Genomic DNA, 7,635 nt, shown 5'->3' on the forward strand with positions numbered 1-7,635 from the left:
CAGGGTTCTACTGCTGCAGACATTGGTGAGGGTGGAAAGAGTGTGCCCCACCCAACTAAATAAGTTAGGGATGCTTAGTGCCATTTCCCAGACAAGGAAGCCAAGGCATGGGGGACATTAAAGAACTTGCTTAAGGCTACACGGCTGGTAAGGGAGAAAGACCCTATTCCAGACACACCCCAAAACTCTGGAAAAGTCCCCAAACCCAAGCAAACTTCCATTCCAACTGGTGTACCTCATCTCTGGTGTATCGTCTCCTGAAAAATGCTCAGATTCTCTCTGTTCAAAGCCTTGCTTATCAAAATACAAAACCCTTTTTTTTAAAAAAACATTTTATTTATTTTTGAGAGAGCGTGAGCAGGGGAGGGGCAGAGAGAGAGGGAGACACAGAATCCGAAGCAGGTTCCAGGCTCTGAACTGTCAGCACAGAGCCCGATGCGGGGGGCTCAAACCCACGAACTGTGAGATCATGACCTGAGATGAAGTCGGAGGCTTAACCGACCGAGCCCCCCACGTGCCCCCAAAATACAAAATTCTTTATAGAAGCTTCCTGAAGGTACAGACCTCCTGTTTGGGGGCTCCCCAGTGTGTTACCTGTTCAAATGAACCTAAAATCAAGAGAGAAGCCAAATGGGCACTGTGGGAACGAAGGGAGAAAAATCTCTGCCCATTAGGGAAAGGAAATCAAAACCACAATGAGATTCACACCCACTGGGATGGCTGTAATTGATGAGACTGACAAAAACAAGTGTCCAGGATGTGGAGAAACTGGAACTCTCATACACTGCAGGAGGAATGTAAACTGGAAAAAAAGTTTGCTGGTTCCTCAAAAAGTTGTACAGAGAGTATCACTCTTAGATGTATACCCAAAAGAATTGAGAATGAGTGTTCACAGCAGACTTATTCATAATAACCAAAAAGTAGAAACAACCCAAATGTCCATCGGTGGATGAATGGATACATTTCATGTGTTAGCCGTACAATGGAAAATTATTCGGTCATAAAAGGGGATGATGGACTGATACAGGCTACAACACGGAAACCCTTGAAAACATTACGCTAAGTGGAAGAAACCAGACATGGAAGGCCATCTATTGTATGATGCCATTAATGTGAAATGTCCAGAATAGGTAAATCTATAGTGACAGAAAATAGGGTTGCGTTGCCAGAGGTGGATCAGTTTCGTTTCGCAGGTGAGGAAATTACGGCTCAAGAGAAGCTGAAGAGAAGCTAAGTTCCACTCCACCTGCCTATCTGTGTGACTTTGGACCCATGACTTCGCCTCTCTTGGAGCCTTAGTTTTCTCAACTGTAAACCAGAGATAATGATGTGCACTTAAGGTGGCTGGGCAAGCTTGGTAGTTATTCCTTTTCTCTCCTCTCTGGCCTTTGGGTGGAAGCTGGTGAGGTTTAAGGGTTAAGGCTGCCATCTAGAGGTAAACTCAGGCAACTGCCCTAAATCTGCAAGGCTATCTATTCTGGTCAACAAGTCAGCCACGACCGCCCCCCCACCCCCCACCCGGCACACACACACACACACACACACACTGTGGGCTTGGGGAGGAGAAAAAAGATGTGAAAAACGCAGCCCTGCGGGAAGGCCAGGGCTACCAAATTGGCCGGATCCTTCCCAGATGTCTCCAGACCCCGGAGATGGTTTTCACAGATGTTGGGTCCTGTGAAGGTGGTCCCATGTTGTAGGAGGGCAGTCGGATTCAAGTCCCAATAGAGATGCCCAGACTAGTAGGGTAGGCAAGCACCACCCACAATTCCTGCAATTACCAATTAATTCTCTCCTCTTCCTGTAGGAACTCTTTAAAATGCACACCTGACCTTGTCACTCTCTAGCCTTAATAAGTTCTGGCAAGAAGTTCCCCACCATGGCCTGGCCACCCCTTTGCCCCCAGCCCCTCTGATTTTCAGCCCCCTTCACACAAGGACCGTAGGCTCTGATCGAATGCACTTCTGACTCCCCTCTAACATCCCTGCTTTCCCTGTTTACCTATGTCCTCTCTCCTCTTTTTTTTTTTTAATGTTTATTTATTTAGAGAAGAGGGATGGTCAGAGAGACAGAAAAAACCCCAAGCAGGCTCCGTGCTGTCAGCACAGAGCCCCATATGGGGCTCCAACTCACCCACTCCACTCATGAGCCACCCATGCGGGCTCCAACTCACGAGATCACAACATGAGCTGAAACCAAGAGTCGGACGCTTAACCGACTGAGCCACCCATGCGTCTTGTCTCTTCCACCAGGAAAAAACAAGGTCTGCTCTCAGACACAAGTTTCTCAGATACACAAATCATTGAGAATGCTGTGTACCTTGTATATATATGTGATCTCAAACAACATTCAATAACAGTGGGTATTCTAGAACTCTTCAGATTAACAGAACTGGAACCTGGGACAGTAAAATCAAGGATCCAGATCAATTACCAACGTTGAAAAATAAGACTCGGGGTGCCTGGGTGGCTCAGGCAGTTAAGCATCCGACTCTGGACTTCAGCTCAGGTCATGATCTCATGGGTTTGTGGGTTTGAGCCCCGGGTGGGGCTCTGCACTGGCAGTGCGGAGCCTGCTTGGAATTTTCTCTCTCTCTCTCTCTCTCTCTCTCTCTCTCTCTCAATCTCAAAATAAATAAATAAACTTAAAAAAACTAAGAAAAGAAGACTCAGAATCCTCTTGAAATAAGTAAGACATCCAGCCTTTGGAGCCCAGGTGACGTTCATATGGGTCTGGGTGGTGATAGCTCCTACCACCCACCCCCCCCACCAGAACTCTGATGCCTGCTCCCCACCTCCTATTAAGAATCTCAAGCTGTCATCATTTCCCAGTGTAATTACAGTGGTTCTTCTGTTCTATCCTCTTCTCCAGATTTAAGCTGTTCCTTGTCTTGTCTATCATTACACTCCAGTATCCAGCCCAGCGCCCATCACAGAGCAGAAGTGCGAGAATTGCTTACTGAACTGAACTCAATGAAAGTTTTTTAGAATGGCTGAGGGATCACTCCCAATCTCTTCCCAGGAAAGCTCTGGCCACTGTCAGAATCTCTTTGTGACTCTGCATTAGGGGAACTGGGGACCTTGTGGGGCCAAAGAGGTCATAGGGGCCAGTATTCTCAGGCACCACCTTCTCCTGGCCTTACTCTCCTTGTTTCTTTTTTTAAAGTTTATTTATTTATTTTGAAAAAGAGAGAGCAGGAGGAGGGGCACAGAGGAGAGAGGGAGAATCCCAAGCAGGCTGCACTCTGTCAGCCCAGAGCCCAACGCATGAGATCATGATCTGAGCCGAGATCAAGTCAGACAGTTAACTGACTGAGCCACCCAGGCGTCCCCTTACTTTCTAATCCCACTTGCCCCCCACCCTCATGATTGTTCCTCCCCCAACAGGCAGATTAAAAACAACAATGCAAAGCAAGCACATTCATACCCCAAATCCACAAATCCACGTGATCACAACAGCCCTGTGGGGAAGCCACGATTAGCCCCATTTTACGGATGAAAGAACTGAGGCCAGGAGTAGTTCAATGATATGCCTTGAAGGCACAGAGCTTGAGTATGAGGGCCCAGAATTGTATTTATTTACTACGTGCCAGTCACCATTCTGACAGCTTAGAAATCTTAACTCATGTAATCCTCATAACATCCCTATGAACTATGTATTGTTATCACCCAGCTTTGCAGATGAAGAAACTGAGGCTCAGAAAGTTTAGGTAATTTGCCCAAGGTCACAGGGCTGGTGATGATGGGGCAGGTTTTGAGCCAGGGTTCATCCACTCTGCCATCTAGCCTTACTTCAGGATTTCCTCAGAAAGCCTTGGCTTCAGTACGTGTAAGTAGGGTAAGAATACCCACCTCACAGGGTAGTTATGAGGATTAGATCTAATATGTGTAGGTGTCTGGATCACAGCAGCTACCCAGGAAGAAGTCATTTTTGTTCCTCCCTGGAGCCTCCACTGACAATTACAGCAACTGGCCACCAGAGGGGAGTCATGTGCTGAGGACCTAAGCCCTTCCCGGGACAGCCGGTTGACAGTTCAAGGGTTAAGGATTCAGAGTCCCCTTTCCCCCTGTGGGCAACCCTGGGATCAATGATCTATCTCAGCCTGTGCCCGAATCTCACTGAACTGACCTTCCTGCAACAGAAATAAACTTTAGGCCTTAAATGTATCCAAGGCCCCTTTGCTAACACCAGTTCTAGGACTGAGAGGCTGGGACGATGTGTGGGGAGGAGAGCCCAGCTGTGTCCCATTTGGTAGTGGTAGTGGTGGGGGGTGGCAATTATCAGCGATGCCCCTTCTGCTGGAGGCTGGGTTCCTGGAGCCACAGCTGCAGGGCGGAGGGTGGCTGGGGGAGCTTTGGAATTGTCTCCCTAGGGGTTTCCATGGTTACAGATTGATGCAGGCAGCCCACTAGGCTGGGTCCTTTATCTGTATTGTCTCCTGCGGAGACAATGGGCTTTGGGGATGGGGGCACTTGATGCAGATGCTGCTGCAGGAGCTCTGTGTGCTGTGCTCTAGGAATCCCCTGACCCTGCTGCTGAGGCTGAGAAAACTGGGCATGGGGTCAGCCTTGGAAGTCACTCCTTACTTTGGGGTACAACACTACCACTGCAGAGACTTGGAGAGGCCGTCTTCCGAGGCCCCCAAATGGCAAAAGTGCCTCAAAATATTAAACAAAAATCACACATTCAGGAGGCAGCCCTGATCAAATCAGGATTCTGTCTCTTACTGCTGTCTGACTTGGGCGCGTTACTTTACCTGTCCAAATCCCAACTTACTTGTCTGGAAAGTGGGGACAACATCTGCTTTTTTAAATTACTGGGAGGATGAACCAAGCACAGAGCCTGGTATCGAGAAGGCACTCAAAGGGGGTGCCTGGCTGGCTTAGTTGGTAGAGCATGTGACTCTTGATTTCAGGGTCATGAGTTCAAGCCCCATGTTGGGTGCTGAGTTTACCTGATAAAAATAAATAAAATCTTTTTTTTTTAATGTCGATTTTGACAGAGAGAGATACAGAGTGAGAGTGGGGGAGGAGCAGAGAGAGAGGGAGACATAGGCTCTGAAGCAGGCTCCGAGCTGTCAGCACAAAGCCCGCTGCAGGGCTCGAACCCACAAACCGTGAGATCATGACTTGAGCCGAAGTCGGATGCTTAACCGACTGAGCCACCCAGGCGCCCCAAATAAAATCTTTAAAGAAAAAAGAAAAGAAGGTACTAGAGAGTACCTGAGCTCACATAGGCTCCTGGCATGTCTTGGTCATAGGACTGGCTCTCTGGTCTTAACCGAGGCTCTTTTTGTCTCTTAGACTTAGCTGCCTCATCTGTGACCTGGGGACTTTGAAAGGTTTATAAAGGATGAAGTGAGATGATGAAGAAATGCTTAGGGAAATAGAAATCAAGCCCCTAACACACAACTCTGCCTTCTAGGACTTAAAAAAAAATTTTTTAATGTTTATTTCACTTGGGGGGAGGGCAGCAGAGAGAGAGGGAGACACAGAATCTGAAGCAGGCTCCAGGACAGCTCAGAGCCTGACGCAGGGCTCAAACTCACTAACAGTGAGATCATGACCCGAGCTGAAGCCGGAGGCTTAACCTGCTGAACCACCCAGGCGCCCCTAGAATTTAAATCTACTTGGAACACACAACATGCTCATGGGGGGCATGTGGTATTTGGGTGAGTCGAATATTTGGCAGCGTAGCCGATAAGGGAGAATTTCTGCAAGAGGCAAGACTCGGAGGGTTTCAGAATCAGGGAATTATTCCAGAAAGATCTTCCTGTGCCAAAAAGAAACAAAAGCCCAGAGGGGTGAAGGGACTCAGCCCTCTGCCCAGTCATCTTGACCTATCACCATCTTCTCCAAAGGAAAGGTGTGAGGAGGTGGGGAGGAAAGAAGAGGGAAGGCAAGCTGTCATTTGTGGGACACTTTTATATGAGGCAAGTTGCTCACAAGCCCATTTTGTGGATAAGGAAACTAACAACTACTATTCTTGTTACCCGACTGGGTTGGCCAAACAATGTATAAGACCCGAGAATGAGATTAATTTATCTGCAGTATAGAAGACAGAACTTGCCCATGGGAAAAGTGAAACAATTCCTTCACCTTTAAATAATCGGCAGAGGGGGGGCACCTGGGTGGCTCAGTCAGTTAAGCAACTGACTTTGGCTCAGGTCATGATCTCGCAATTCATGGGTTCGAGCCCCGCGTCAGGCTCTGTGCTGACAGCTTGGAGCCTGGAGCCTGCTTTGGATTCTGTGTCTCCCTCTCTCTGTTCCCTCCCCTGCTCATTCTCTGTCTCTCTAAAATAAATAAATGTTAAAAAAAATTTTTTTAAATAAATAAATAATCAGCAGAGGGAACCAAAAACTTCTAAATGTCTGTCCTTCCTCCTTCCCCTACGATGATGCACTTAGTCTGGGACACGGCACACAGTGGGTGTTCAAGAAATGTAAGTTCTTATCGCTGTCACTGTTATTACTAGGTTTATTACTACACATTCAGTGCTGGGGATACAAAGGTTAACAAAACTCCCTCCTGTCTTTGAGGAATTCAGCCTAGTGAGAGGGGAAGGGCAAGGAGGGCAGAAAATAATCTCTTCCACTTGTTTGACTTTACAAAGCACTTCTACATACACCACCTCATTAAATTCTCAAAACAACCTGGTGAGGAAGGCATTTTCCCCATTTTAGAGATAAGGAAACTGAGCCTCAGAAAGCTTCAACGATTTGCCCAGACATTGTAAAATATGAATAAAATGGGAAATAAAATGATGTTTGGGGGGGGGAACTTTTGTTGGATTAACAGATGTGTTTAAAACCAATAAAATATATTATGTAAGGCATAGAAACAATGGCCCCATTTTATTGAGGAATATATAAAAGATAGCTTTTACTAAATTTAAAAAACAGCCAAGCTCTTAACAGCTCTCATTTATGGGGCAGCCACTGTGTGCCAGGCTTTCTAGGATTTCTCTAATCCTTACAACAATCCTGCAAGGTAGAAACGGTCAGCCCCTTTTCACAGAGGAGACGCCAAGGCTCAGAGAGGTGAAGGTACTTGCTCAGGGTTGCACAGCAAGAGAGGGATAGAGCCAGGACTGGGCCCCGGGCTCTAACTCTCAGCTTAAGAGCTGGAGCCTGGACTTGCTCCCAGTCAGTTTTGCCTACGAGTACGCTCCTGCTGAGAGGTGACCACCCTTTCTTGTCTCACTCCACAAAGCATGATGAGGGGGAGGGAGAGTGCAGGCAGTTCTCCAAGGCAAGAGGGGTGGTTTCAGCCCATTTGGGAAGCAGCATAGTGTAGCATGGCTTTCTCAAAGTGTGTGTGTCTACACGTGCAGGGGCGTGTGCACATGTGTGACTACGTGTGAAGTTGGCTGGGTCTCAGAAAGGCATGTGATGAAAACCTGCACATCTCTCTGAAATGTCAACGTTACTTAAAAAATTGAGACATTATGACTTCATAAAGCACAGATGGCTATAGAATGCATGAGAACGTAAACTTCCCGTGGTCTTTTAAGATAACGAAAGACAACTAGTATCGGGGGGCTCTTTTTATGTACCAAGCGCCAGTCTGAGAGTTCTGTGTGTTAACTAGTTTAATCCTCACAACTGTTGCAGGCACTATCACCCCCGTTTTA

This window comes from Felis catus, chromosome C1, assembly GCF_018350175.1.
Source record: "Felis catus isolate Fca126 chromosome C1, F.catus_Fca126_mat1.0, whole genome shotgun sequence".
Classification (NCBI taxonomy): domain Eukaryota; kingdom Metazoa; phylum Chordata; class Mammalia; order Carnivora; family Felidae; genus Felis; species Felis catus.